Source organism: Castor canadensis, chromosome 1 (genome assembly GCF_047511655.1).
Source record: "Castor canadensis chromosome 1, mCasCan1.hap1v2, whole genome shotgun sequence".
NCBI lineage: Eukaryota > Metazoa > Chordata > Mammalia > Rodentia > Castoridae > Castor > Castor canadensis.
Window position 1 is genome coordinate 137,137,325 of NC_133386.1, and position 15,782 is coordinate 137,153,106.

Here is a 15,782-nt window from a genome sequence, read left to right on the forward strand (position 1 = left end):
CATACAGTACCATCCATCACCCTCAGTCATGCAATTCTTTCCCCACTGAACCTAGACACTGTCTCAAAATGCTCAACAAAACCTTTAGCCAATGCTTTTCAAAGGTTGAAGTACTTAGGAATCATCTGGGATCTTGTTAAACTGTAAACCCCCATTTAGTAAGTCTGCAGTGAGGGTCAAGATTTTACATTTAGAACAAGTTCCTAGATGATTACTGATACAGAGCATGTGAGTAACAAAGGTAGTTACAATGCCAGACTGGCATGTGTCTTAAGGTGAAATCTGTGTCTGAACAAGATGAATTTTAAAAATTATTCAGGACTTGTTAGTTTTCTCTTTAGAGAAAACAAACGTTCCACATTAATAGTGGATTTGATCACATTTCACATGCTTCCTGCTCATTTCGGATTTCTCTCATGAAAGGCCTGTTCCTATCCTGTTTGCTTTTTGGGTTTCTACTGGGTTGTCTCTTTCCTATGTGTCTACATACTCTGGAGGGCAAGTGTCTCACTTAAGATAAATGGTTAGTATTCAGGTGATATAAGTAGGGGAATAAGTTGAAGATGCTGTTATAAAAGAAAAGCGGGGAAGATGGAAGGCTTTATAGTATTTTCAAGCAAAAAGGATTCCATGTGCAATACCTTTGGGAAGTGTTAGGTGAAATTTTTAACAGTCCTTAATATTTTGGTGCGCATTATAAACTTCCCAGATAGGAGTATGGCCTGGCACGTAGCATGTCTCAAACCTACATAATCTCTCCTTCCTTTTCTTAAATAACCATGAGTAATGACTTAAGATTGAGGATAGTTGGGAATTGCTGCTGAAAGCAATGAGAGCTAATCAAAATTTTAAAAATTGACATGATTAAATACTTTAGAATGACGAGCACGATACTGATGTGCAAAATGGATTAGAAACAGCACTTTGTAGATAGCAGGTAAATTATCAACTTAAATACATATTATACTTACAACGTACCTCAGCTACTCAGGAGGTGGAGACTGGGAGGACTGTGGCTTGAGACAGCCTGTGGCAAAAAAGTTAGGGAGATCCATCTCAACGGACAAGCTGAGCATGGTGGTATATGTCCCAGCTGCATATCCCAGCTATGCAGGAGGATCACTGGCTGAGGAGGCCAGTCCTGGGCAAAAACTTGAGACTCTATCTGGAAAAATAACTGAAGCAAGAAGAGCTGGAGGCATGGCTCAAGTGCTAAAGCACCAGCCTAGCAAGTAAGGAGCCTTGAGTTTAAACCAAAGTACCACTATCACCACCAACAAAAAGCAGTAACGGGGATTAATAGGATCAAGAAGAGATTTGATTTGTTTCAGGTTGCACTGTGTGTAAGCAGGGACAGAAAGAACCGAAAGTTCAGAAATAAGAATGAAAACCAGGAAGACAGATGGTCCCCGACTTATGGAGGCTTGACTTAAGACTTTTTGACTTTATGATAGTGTGAAAGAACTATTCACCAAATTTTTATCTTTTCCCCAGTAGGGGCATGCTATATAATAATCTCTCTTGAGGCTGGGCAGTGTGACTTACAATTCTAATCCAGCCATGTGATCATTGTTGACTTATGATGCAATGCATTTGCTGGAATGTAATTCCATCATAAATCAAGGAGCATTTTTTAAAACATTGTAACTTTCTGCTATAAATATTGAGAGAGAGCTGATTTATTTTCCATGGACCAAACACAACTTCAACTAAATCTGTAAAACCCCTGTAAGAACTGTAAGAGGAAACACAACTCAACCCAAAATGTTTTGAAACAATTCTAAGTAAAATAACAACTTTTACATGTATGTACCTGGAGTTAAAGTAGCCACATGAGCTTCATTAGAACCTCAAGATCCTACAGCTGAAAAGCATTTTGGACTGACCACTCTTTTAACTAAAGAGCAATATCATGGGAGACAGCAAACCAGGCCGGCTCTTTTACAAAGCGCCTAAAAATAACAGAAAAAAAGAAAAAAAAAGATCTATTCTGGAAAAGTGAGAACCTCTGGCAAATCTTTACATTGTGGTGTCTTTAAAAACCAACATTTATTCTACCTGCATTGAGCACCCATTATGTGACAAGCATAATGTATGTTTATAATTTTAAAAATAAGCACTATGAAAATTGTCAGAATCAAAACAGTCACTTATGTCAAACCTTCACATGGAGCCAGAAGGCCATGGTGAGGGAGTCTTCGTGCATATTTGTCCGGTAATAGGAACTGTAACAAAGGACTGCCAAAACAAAAGCCTGGCACAAAGGCCTCTGGAATGTTACACAAAAAAAATACTTCCATGAGGATGCCAACCTAGCAGCCATGTGTTCAGGCTTAGACTGAAGGCACTCTGTTATTGATCCTTGTGGTCAAGGACTACTGTTTCAAAATAACTTAGGTAACTTTCCTCATTTTAATTTTAAAAACCTTTGCCTTCCTTTGTCTCTGATTGTGCCTATGGACTTATCAACCACTGTCTCCTTTCTGGATAAACTCTTTTCATAAGGAAACCTTTTTCTTTACCGTTTATTTTAGGTTGACAACACAAATATTTCAAGAAACAAGTTAATTTGGGTAAAAGTTTGTCTTCTCCAGTAAAGGGCAGAATTCAAGAACACCACATAATAGAAAGAGAATGTATCAAAGTTGCACTTTTTAATGAAACACTAAAAAGCTAGCACAGCTAGTAAGATTTGGCATCCTTAAAACAGAGAAGTTGGAAAACATCTTGGACCACAATCTGTTTACTTTCTAATCCATTTCTTCTTTTACTACAATATATTATGATAATTGTTTCCTATGCTATTGTTTCCTCTTGGTTTGATGGCAACATTCACTTTCCTTCATTTCAGCCCGTACTTTTTTTATCTTATGTTCATTTTCTAGACTTGTAACATCAGTTAGAAATGGATGAATAGGAACAGGTGTACACAAAAGCAATGCTAGGAATATTTCTGTATAGCTATGCTTAACTCAACTAGCAAAAACACCTTGACCTCCTTATTATGCTTGTCTCTTCTCTTCAAGAAAATGAGTGGTAAAAGCAGAACAGAACCTGCCTGGAACTGAGGGGGGGAAGAATGGAGAGGGTAGGAAGGGGGCAAAGGGGAGAAATGACCCAAACAATATATGCACATAAGAATAAATGAATAAAAAAATGGATGAATATGTAAATAGTATTCATAGTATTTCACTAAAATACTTGAGTTAGAATAAGGTAAAGCACAAGACAGCACATCATTTCTCAATATAGCCCGTTGCTTCAGTAAGTAAGGTTTTATTGCAACACAGCCACATTCATTCATTATGTACTGCATATGACTGCTTTCATAACATAATGGTAAAATTATGTAGGTTTAGAACGTCTTCATCCACAGAGCTTAAAATATTTACTGTCTCGCTGTTTAGATAAACCAAACCAAACCAAAAGAAAAATCCCAACAGGTCTCAGTTTAGGGAAAGTCAGACAATTCAACATACATATTAAGAATCGTAAATGTCCACGCTTGAGAATGTAGACCAACTGAAATATGTCTTTCTGATATAAAAGCAGTAGGCTTCCTTCAGCTACAGTGATTTCTTGCTAACTAATGCCATTTCGATTTGTGAGCCTATTGTTGCCATAGCTTCTGAGATTTAAGGAGAAAAAGATTATGTGTGTCATCAATGACAGGTATCATACCATCTGAGAAATTTTACTAAAAAATTACTTTGAGGAGAAAATATAGTCATAAAGTATATTCCAAAGCATGAGAAGTTTAGTCTGTCTAGGTTCTAAAACATGGACATTTATGACTCTCAATATGTATACCAAATTGTTCAAGACACTATCTAGTTCAATTAACACGCAAATTTAAGTATATTTCGATACCAAAATATAATGTGAACTACATTCCAAAACAGAATTTGTAGAACTATCTTTTAACACATCACTGTACTGGACCCATTTTTTAATTTAGATCAAAGAAAATCAGCTCAAATATTAGCATTCCATTAGAGTTCAATTAAATTTCCCTCCTTTAGGAGTACCACATGCTTCTTTTACAACACCCCTTTCCTGTGCAGCTAATAGCCAAGTAAAAATTCATCGTAAAATCTGGCCTAATCTTACTAGTACCCTACTCTTCCGACTTGTGTATATCATCACACCTTTAGCATCTTTGCAATTACAGGATACCTACCACTCTGCTAACTGTTGCCACATTAATCTTCCTAACACAAGGCTCAGATTAAATCATCACGTTTTAAAGAAAAAGTCTAAATTATTAGCTTGGAATTCAAGGCTCCCTGCTAGTTGGTTTTCACCTCGCAATTCCATCTTATCGTCCCCTAATCTTTCACACAACTTACTGTATGTGTGAGAAGCCTGAGAGTTTTTTGGGATAGAAAACCACCAGGATTAGAGCTTCCAGAGTTGGGAGGGGTCCCAAGAGAGGGTGCCCAATTCCTGAATTGTGAGGGGGAGGGGACTTCATTCCGTATCTCCCAACCCATGTCTTTAATGACCTAAACCCCACTCATCTTCCAAAAGCATTAAAGGCAGTCACAGACTTTTCTGATTAAGTGATTCCCAAACTGCCACTTTCCTTTCTGCCTGGCACACAAAGATCACAATCTACGTTGTGCCATTTGCTAGAGCTCCGCTTCTCTTGTCCCTGTACGCCCTAGTGCATCGGCAGACGGACTTACCTTGGCCATTTCCGGAGGAGCGGACAGACGCACACTCGTTGCCCGTGTGAAGGATTCCCGCGGCAGGAGAAACCACACTGCTGGTGACCCACGCTGCGGCACTACCCGCTACTTCCGGCGTCCCTCCCGCCGCCCCGGCCGAGGCCCGCGGTCCCGGGTCCACGCAGGGGTCTCCACACCCGCCAGGGCTGTTAGGGGACGGCCGCGCCAAGTTCGGGCTCAGGTGAGGGGCGAGGACGCGGACAAGCGCCCGAAGACGAACTCAGGGCGGCGGGGGCCCCGTGGGTACAGGGGCACTACCGCGAGCTGTGGCCCAAAGACGAGTGAGTGTGGAGGGGCTACCGGGGCCGAAACCGTCCGTACCGGTCGCCGCCGCCGCCGCCCTCACCGCCGCAATCCTCGCCGCCGACGCCGCCCCTGTAGTCGCCACCGCCGTCGTCCTCGACGCCACCGTCCTCGCCACCGACACCGCCCCCCTCCTCACTGCCGTCCTCGCCAACGACGCCGCCCCTGTACTCTTCGCCCCCGTCCTCGCCGCCGACACCGCCCTCGCTACCGCCCAGCTCCTCGCCCCACCACCACCTCCGCCTCCGCCGTCCTCGCCGCCGCCCCCGTCTTCGACGCCGCCGACGCCGCCCCCGTCCCCGCCGGCCCTGTCCTCACCGCCTCCGCCCCTGTACTCGTCGCCCCCATCCTCGCCTCCGACTCCACGGTCCTCGACGCAGACGCCGTCCTCGCCACCGACCACGCTGCCGACGCCGCCCTCGCCGCCGCCTGCGCCACCGCCGTCCTCGCCCTGTCCTCGCCGCCGCCCCCGTCCTCACCGCTGCAGACGCCGCCCTCGCCACCGCCCAGGTCCTCGCCGCCGCCGTCCTCGCCGCCGACGCCGTCCCCGTCCTCGCATATGACGCCGCGGTCCTCGCCGCCGCCGCCCCGGTCCTCAACGCAGGCGCCGTCCTCGCCACCGCCCACGCCGCCGCCGCCACCCTGGTCCTCGCTGCCGACGCCTCCCTCGCCACCGCCTGCGCCACCGCCGTCCTCGCCCCGGTCCCCACCGCCGACCCCGTCTTCGACGACGCCGTCCTCGCCGCCGACTTCGAAGCCGCCGCCACCCCTGTACTCGCCGCCTCTGCCGTCCTCGCCGACTTCGACGCCGCCCTCGCCGCCGCCACCCCTGTACTCGCCGCCGACGCCGCCGCCTCTGCCGTACTCTCCGACGTCGACGCCACCGCCGTCCTCGACGCAGACGCCGTCGTCGCCGTCGCCGCTGCCGCCCACCTGACTGTTCACGCCGGCAAGATGGCGGCGGCGGAAGCCGCAGATGACTGTGGCACATGCTGCCTCCAGGCCGAAGAGGTTGCTCCCGAGCGCATCGAGGCACGGAGGGTGCGCCGGGCCGTGGATGCGCACGCGTCTCAGGTACGTCACGCGAGACGTCCTTGGATTGGCTAGGCCCGTATGTGGGTGGACCACTGGGGGGACCAACTTGAGATGGGGGCGGGCTCCTGAGTTGGAGTAGGCGGGGCCTTTCATTCGGGTGATGGGCTCATTGATTGATTGACAGATCTGTCTCCCGAAGCCTTCTTACTGCCTCCAGAAGACACAGGCTTCCTTCTTCCTTTGATGGTGGCTTAGTTTTCGTGAATCATTGCGTTTGAGCATAGGGCACTTACCTTTTTCTCTTTTTGTTCTCAGCGCTACGACAGTGCAGGACTCTCAATAGGCTTAGTTAATACATCTGCCGCTTTATTTAGAAAGAGCATATTATTTTAACTCACCTAATATGCTTTTAAAATAGTAACTAAAGATTATACTTCGTTCACAATTCTTCAGTAAAGTAAGTATAGACATGTTCAAATAGATCTTACTCAACTGCCAACAGAAAAAACGTTTCTGGTGGGAAGCATAGGTAGTAGTTTGAAAGTGAAGATAATCAGGTATTAGGATTTGCTTATCTCATGGGCCCATGACAGGAAACATGTCACCAGTCACGCTTCTGAGCTGTAGAGAAATTCAGTCTGTATCTGTTGCTCTTTTGCTCCAATGTGTTATTCTCTAACGGATGAAATGGAACATGTGGTATCTTCAGGGGCCAAACAGCACAGCCAAGTATGTATTTTATCAAGTAATATTGAAATTGATCAGGGAAACTACAAGATTAGCTTAAGGAGTTAGGAAAATTCTAGAGTGGGGTGTGATACCCCGCCTGCTGTACAAGAACCTGCCTGCCCTACTGTCAGTCAGGTGAAACATTTTTTTCCAAGCTTTCTTCTCTTACTCGCAGTTAGTGTTTTGGTATCTAGCAATCTGATTTAAGTTAATAGCTGCTCTTGTTCATACCCATTTCTTTATTGCTGAAACTGATACTGGTGATTACAATGGGTAGTACTGTGCTATGAAAGCCAGTTTGTCCCAGATACACTTTACTGTTTTTAGTGTACTTATTGGCCTATTGCTTTACGAGCACTTTTAGTGTTCTTTACAGCAACCATCTGTAGCTAAAAAATGAATTTGCAGTTTTCCAATCCAAATATGCTCTTGTGACTCTTAAGTAAGGAATACAGGATTTTGTTCCATGGTGACTATTTAGTCAGTCATACCTAAAGTAAAACTCTAAAGCATAAAATTTATAACTTTAGCATTTAAATAAAAAACATCTTAATAGTCTATTGGTTTTATTTTCCTATAAAAACATTTTTGGTTTGTATTCAACCCCTTCCTTTCCAGAAAATTACTTCCAGTTCCTGGATTTATCTTTACATGAATTTTTTATAAAGCGTAATGGATTCAAAATGTATACAAGTAATAGATAAAGATTTTGAAAAATTGATACCTATGGAGCATTTATAGAAGCTTGGAGAGTGTCAAGATACAGAGTATTCTAGCCAGTACTTTCAAAACAGAAGAGTATTGAGAAAATAGTAGAATAAATATTGTAATATAGTTAGTATTTAGACAATTTCAGAGCACAAGTTAAGATCACTAAGCATAATAAAATTGGATGGTCAAAAAGTTATATTATTATAGACCTATAAAATACTGACATGTGAGATTTCAAATTGAGATCATAACTCCCTCCTCTTTTCCATAATAAAATAGACCTGTTTTCATAATTAATAAAGGTATATCCTCAAAAGATCCAGGAAATATTGCAAAAATCAATCAATTGACTCTCAGTTATTATTAAACAAGCTATCTGTAGTGGCAATTTCAAACAGTGAATCATTGTGTGGGGTTTCTAATAAGCCTGGATATTAACCCCAAGCTCTGCTTTATCCAAGAAACATTGGATGCATTGTTTAACTTTTTAAGCTAAAGTTTTCTAGTCTCCAAAGTTATGGATAATAATAAGTACTTTATAGGATATTGTAGTGATATAAGATGGATATATGTATATACACACACATATGTATATTATGAACACCTTCAGAAGTTATAGTCTTTTATATCTAGTAATATAGGTACTATGTCTTATATGTTTTTATATTAGTAAGGTCTAAATATTTGAAGATGTGAATTTATGTTTTTATATTTTAAATAGGTTTCTTAGGTTCTGCTTTTTACTTAATCTGACAGAATAATTACCTTTGTTTTTAAACTGGTATATTTAAGTAATTCATATTTAAAATGATTATATTATTATTAGTTCAAGTGATTAAAATGTAAGTATCTTGCTAGTTGTTTCTCTTTGTTACATTTTTTCTTTCTTTTTTTCATTGCCTTTTCTTGAATTGAAGCACAGTTTCATGGTTCTATTTTTCTCCTTAATAGACTTACTAATTTCTCCTCTTTAAAAAAATTCTTTAGTGATACTCTTACAGTGTACAATATACATTTTAAATTAATCTGGGTCTACGTTCCAGTAACATTATACTGCTTCATATGCAGTATGTAGTGTCTACAACAGAATATTCCCGATACTCCCCACATACTGCTTATGCTATTATTGTCATACATTTTACTTTTACACAGGCTATGTACTTTTAGAACCATTGTGTGTAAGAAATAAATAAATTTTATCTCATTTTCATTCATTCCAGTTTCTGTCCTCTTCATTTCTTTTTGTACATCTGGTCCAAGTTTCTCATTGATATCAAATGTATTACACCTCAAATACCTTCCCAAACTTCTTATAGAGTGTATCTAGTAACAATCTCCTTCAGTTTTTGTTTGCCTAGGGAAATTTTTATTTTTCTTTCATTTTTTTACTACATTTAAGAGTCTAGGTTAATGCCTCCCCATTTAGCTCCCACTCCCAGGACTTTAGAAAATCTATTTTAGCGTTTTTGTTGTTTATTTGTTTTTGTTTTTTACTTTTCAATTCAAGATATTCTGACAAACTCAAATGTTTGAAATACCGTATGAGTATTTATTCTGCTTGGTGCTCTGTGACACTGTTGAATCTGTGGTTCCAAGTCTGTCACTAATTTTGCAAAATTATTTCTTCAAACATGCTTTTGCCCTATTTTCACTTTCTTTTCCTTTGGGACTTCAGTTATACATATGTAACTATTTGAAAATTTCCCTTACTATTTATTGATTGTTCTGTTCTTTTTTCATCCTTTTGTTGTTGTTTGTTTCAGCTCACTTAACATCCACTACCTGTCTTCATGCTCACTGATTCTTTCTTTGACTGTGTTGACTCTACTTATGAGCCTGTTGGAAGCTTTGTATCTACTGTTGCCTATTTGTTTCTTATAGTATCTGTGTCTTTTTAATTAGAGTTTCTTATCTCTGTCCAGTTAATCTGATATGACGTGCTGTCTTACTTTGGAAAGTTGATAACTTAATCATAATTATTTTAAAATCTCTTTCTGACAATTTCAGCATCTGTGTCAAATGCAGGCTGCTTTGATGATGTCTTTGCATCTTCAGTCTATGTATGTTTGTGGTGGAGATATTTGGCTTTTCACATGACATAATTTTTTTGTTGAAAGCCAGGCATATTGTGTAAAACTATAAAGAATGAGGTAAATAATTTTTATGATTAAAAGTGAGCACCTCATTTGTTCAGCTAGATTTTAAGCATGGGATTTATTTCCATCTGTTCAGTAGAAGGGTTGAATTTGAGTTTAAGTTTCCTCTCATGATACCTTGTGAATGCAGTGTGAGATGATTTATCAGAGATTCTTTTCTCTATGTCTGCTTCTTCCATAGCTTTTAATTTCCCTAGGCATTGCCCCCAGTAAGGATTTAACTCCTACAACTCACCTAGCTGTATTGCACTGCTGTTTTTACTCTACCTGTGTTAGCTCAGTGTGGGGAAAAAGAAGACATGCCAATGTTTTTTAAAAGTCTGGGTTTTAAGAGTGTCCAGGACCTCACAGTACTCTGTTTCTTTTCTAGGGCAGAGGAGTCTACTTGGACTTAACAGAAAATTTGTCCCTCCAAAGGAAGGGTGCTTCTTTTCTTGTTTTGTTTTGCTGTTGTTTTTGCCAGTGTCCTATGGTGATAGTTTTCATCCCTCTTCCCCCTGCAGATTAAGCCTTTCCTTCTGTAGTGGATATAGAACAGGTTGGTTCGGGCACAGAGTGGACAGTGACTGTTATTGACTTTCTCAGGTCAGTACTATGAGAAAAACTTTCTTGGGACACCACCCTCTATGTGCAACCTCCAGGCCTTCACATTCTCATGCTAGCCCACACACCTCTCTGCTCTAGCAGCTTGTGAAACCTTCTAGCTGTATCTTCTTGTGTGTCTAGCAACATCTGCCATAGGTAAGCAAATGGTCAGGCTCTATTGGTCTCTGCAGGCACCTGTCTCTTTCCATATTTTGGATTACTTGTTTGCTCTAGTCATTTGGCAGCTCTCTTTGTTTATTAATTCTGATTTTTATAATACCAGCATATTACGAGACAGTATTAGTCTAAATATCTTGCAGACATTAGTAAATGCAATTCTCACAATAATGATGTACCATTATTTTCATTTTACAAGTGGGGAAAGTCCAGTTCAGAGGTGCCAAGTTACTTGTTTCAAGTTAGAGAACTAGAAATAGAAGTCTTCCCTCTGCAAGTTCCCTTCTCCAAAAGCTTAAGCTATCATGCTACCATGTGATAGTCAGCTTCCTTTACTGTGACAAATACCTAAGATAATAGAGTTATAAAGAGAAAAGTTTTATTTTGCCTCACAATTTTAAAGGTTTTAGTCCATGGTCAGTTTGCCGTGTTGCTTTGGAGCTATCGCAGCACATGGCACAAACATTTGGCTGAAGAAAACTGATCTTCTTGGCCACAAAGCAAAAGAAAGGAATAGGAAGTAAGATGGGTCCCACTGTCTCTTTTTTTTATGGGTCCCACATGCCTCCAATAACCCAAAGAACAAATGTTCCCACCTCCTAAAGGTTTCATCATGTCCCAGTGGTGCTAATCTGAGAACCAAGTTTTTAATATATGGGTTTAAGGGAGACATTTTAGATCCAAACTATAGCACACTGCTATGGTAATAAATAACAAGTAGTCAGTCAAACCCATCTATGGTTATTTCATATCCTTTTCCTTGAGACCTGAAAAATATGGTCACCCAACTCCCTACAGCTGATACTTGTTTTTACCCCACTAGAAATAGATAATCACAAGAAAATTTCCACATATATCCCTGCTAATTCAACACATTTATATTTTTCTATCTCAGTAGTCACATTCCTTCTTAATGTCTCTCTTGTTGGTTCTTTCTCTGTTCTTCAGATCTCTATACATTGGGGTTTCCCATGTTCCAATCTTGAAATTCTTTTCTTGTTTTCTTTTATGATTTCCACTTCAATTATCCAGTCCCTTTTAACCACAGGCTTGCATATCACCTGCCTACATGGCATCACCCCTTTTACATGTAGCAGTATTTCAAAGAACAAGCTCCAAACCTAACTGCCAGTTTAGCCCATCGCAAAACCTGTCTTCATCTCTGTAAAGATGAATCTGCATTTCATTGTTCATCATTAAAACCATAGAGTTACTCTTAATTTTTCTTACAGTTTAAATCAATCAATCCATTTGTCTAAAGCATTCTAAATACATTTAGAATCCAAGCCACCATCACCTCTTATTATGAATGTTGTAATGCTTTTTTGTGGCAGAGTATCCCATGACATACAACATGTCCTTCTTTACCAACAAAAAACATGACTTTTATCTGATGCATGACTTCTTAAATAAAATCTGTACCTGCTAGGCTTCCTAACATCTAAGTAAGGTCCCATACTAAGTTCTGACCAATGGGGTATAAGCACAAGTGTTATGTGAGCTTTCAAGACGTGCACTGTGGAGGGGAATGAAACAAGCAGAAGCAATAATATCTCCATATGGGGCAGGACAGGAGATTCTTACAATAAAAAAAAATGTGATAAAGCTTCTGTCTAACAAGATTGAGGCCCTGAGTTCAATCCCTAGTACCACCTAAATAAATAAATAAAGTCTCAAAACCTATTTTGGTGTTTGTAACTTGAAGAATCATCATATTCATTCCATTTTATTTCTATGAGACAGTACAATTAAAAACTGATTTAGGGCCAAATTTGAGCATGTACTCTTCTAAGGAGGGAGAAAAGAAAAAAGTAGTGCCCTTTTTCATGTTAGCAAACTTAGTTTTCTCTGTGTGTCAGGGTCATTGTCCATATTTTATGAATGAGATACAATCCAGGCTCAGGAGGTCTCTCAAAATGGTGCTAAAGTGGCAGGGGTAGGTTGACCCTCAGTGACTGCAAGTGAGTTTGCTGATTTGCATAGTACATTAGTATAGTGTAGAATACATTGAATTCATTCTAATTCACCATGTGGTTTTGTCCAGTCAAAATGTGTGTTCCATCGATACATCAGGACTCTTTGGCAAAGAAATCACTATATGTGGGGAAGCAGCACTGGACTGTGATGTAAAGGATTTTCCTGGTTCATTCTGGCTCTATAACAAAGCAGCAGAAGCTGGGTAAGTGATAAACAACAGAAACTTACTTCTTACAGGTCTGGAGGCTAGGAAGTCCAAAATCAAAGGTGTTGGCAGATCTTGGAAACTTTTCTTTTTCTTATCTTTTCATTTTTTTAATTTGCTTTTTATTTCATTTTATTTTTAATTTAATTTGTCATTATTATAATTACTAAAACAGTTTTACAAATTAATGGTATTCATGTGACATTTCCATACATACATGTATTTGCCTTTTCTTATAAAGGCACTCATGAGGGCTCCACTCTTTTATCTAATCACCAAAGGTCTCACTTAGTACTAACACATTGGTGTATGGGCTTATACATACCATTTGAGTTCTGAGAAGAAACAAACATTCAGATTATAGGAAGAATGTTTAAGAAGATGTAATTCCCTCACTTAGACTCTCCTTCCCTTTCCTTCTCAGGAATATGACATAAAGGCTTTCCTGAATATTGGAAGCAAATATTTGAATATATAAAATACTGATATGTTTGAAATAATTTACTGTATATTAGCATAGCCTACAAATGATTCCTTTAGTACTTGGTGTTTACAATAAGTATTCAAAGTATGTTTTGGTTTGTTTTCTTATGTTGTAATCCTATGGGCTCAGTTCTAAAGGGTTATAAGACAGTCTCAGGAAAGAATTGACAGCACCTTTTTTCTGGTAAGAATGCTTGGTATGGATCATGTCTTCATGGAATGACAAGATCATGATGGGCCATTGTACATGTTTTCTTGGGGAGCACACTTTTGAGATGGTCCAGACCCTTTGCCTGACTTAACCTTCAATTGTTAGCAAATACAGTGAGCATTATGAGTTGCCATTTGCAAGTAAACGCATGGAGCAGCAGTTCACTCCAGAATATGGTTTCAGCTTTAATTTGCACAGAAGTCAATGTGCTGTCCAAGTTTCAAAGAAGTTCAACTTTGTCTCTTTTATAGTAAAACTTGTTTTATATTTGAATTTCATCAACCTTGCCTGGACTTGAAAAAAATGGCAGCAGAATCAAATTCTCTGTGTCTAGTTTATATCATCTGTGTGAATTAAAAATTTTTTTATTAGGATATGTTTGTTGTACAGGAGGGATTCATAGTGACAGTTCCAAATATTGTACATTGGTTAGATCACCCCCACCGTCTCTTCCCCTCAGCCTCCTCCCCACCACACTTAAAGCAATTGCAAGAGGTTTCTTTGTTCTATTTCATATAGGTATATGAAATCTATCTACCACATACACTTACCTTAATTTCCTTCATTCACCCTCCCCCTCCAAGTACCCCCATACATACATATACACTGTACTTATCTTATAGTCCTAACTTCCATTATTAGTATTTAAGTCAGTGTTCCGTAGGGTTTCTCAATGTGTCCCACTGTGAGTATACTTTACTTTGGTCTGTTCAGTCACTTCCACTGCTCTCCCTTACCCTTTTGACTCCAACACCCCTCCCCCCATTTTTCAATAGCTTTAAAATACAAATCCTTATATCCTCTGTTTACACAGTTGTTATGTTTTACAATATTGTCAACGTTCTGTCATTCTCTTTCCCTTTCCCTCCTTCCCCAAGTTCCATAAAGTAGTTTCACTATTACAAACGTTCTACGTATAAGTTTATATATGATCAAGTTTGTTTTTGCATATATATTTTATCTTTTGGAAGTATCTTCCATGTATGAGAGAAAATATGTGGCCTTTGTGTTTCTGAGCCTGGCTTATATCACTTAACATGATGTCCTCCAATTACATCCATTTACTTTCCAACAACGTGTCATTATTCCTTATGGCTAATATATACCAGGGTTTCTTGATCCATTCATCAGTTGTACGGCATGTAGGTTGTTTTCATAGCTTGGCTATTGTGAGTAGTGCTGTGATGAATTACTCTGCTCTGATGTATAGGTATCTCTACTGTATCCTGACTTATGTTCTTTTGGGTAGGTGCCTAGGAGCTGTATATGGATAATATGGTAGTTCTATCTTTAGTTTTTTGAGAAATCACCATACTGCTTTCTATAATGGTTGTACCAGTTTGCATTCCTACCAACAGTGTACAGGGGTTCCTGTTTTGCAACATCCTAACCAGAATTTGTTGTCACTATTGTCCTTCTTGAATATGGCTATTCTAACTGGGGTGAGATGAAATCCTAGTGTAGTTTTGATTTGCTTCTCTTTTATAGCCAGGGAAGTTGAACACCTCTTCATATATTTACTGGCCACTTGTACCTCTTCCTTTGAAGAAATGTTTAAATCATTTCTTCACCAGAGTGTTGATTAGTTGGGGATTGGGTCTTCTGAGTTCCCTGTAGATTCTGGATTTTAGTCCCTTATCAGATGAATAGCTGACAAAGGGAGGGCGTGGGGGCAGGGGGGAGAAATGACCCAAGCCTTGTATGCACATATGAATAATAAAACAATAAAAAAAAAACTGAGATGGGGTTCACAGGAGTACTTGGGAAAGAAGTTACTAATTTAACTTTAAACATACTAAGTGAAGTGTTTATGGAATATCCATGTAGAGATTTTTTTTGCCACTGACAACATGCATAACACTTTAATTTTATCATTATTTTGGTTGGTTTCTTAAACATTAATTAAATGTACATTTAAAATACATGTGTACATTTAAGAAATCTGACATATTGAAGAAGTCCTCTGCGAACATAATCCCTTTTAAATATATTTTCCTATTTTATTTCATTCATAAATAAAATCTATAGTCATAAATAAAAACTCTTAGGACGTAGAAATATATACAAATTTTGTACATTGAGGGCTAGAAGCATGGCTCAAGCAGTTGCCTAGCAAAGTGCAAAGCCTTGAATCCAAACTGCAGTACTGCCGAAAAGCAAAGTATTTTTTAGAAAGGCGAAAGTGGTTCACACCTGTAATTCTAGCTACTTGAGAAGATGAGATGGAGAGGATCACAGTTCAAGATCACCCTGGCCGTAGTTTGCGAGTCCCCATCTCCAAAATAAAAAAAAAATAAAAAAGATTTTTCTCCCATTCTGTGGGTAGTCTCTTGAATCTAGAGACTCCTTTTGTTATTGTTGTTGGTTTTTGTTGTTGGTTTTTGTTTTTTTGCTATGCAGAAGATTTTTAGTTTGATGGAGTCCCATTTTTTCATTCTTTCTCTTTGATGTTAAATCTTTTGAGTTCTGCTTAGGAAGTT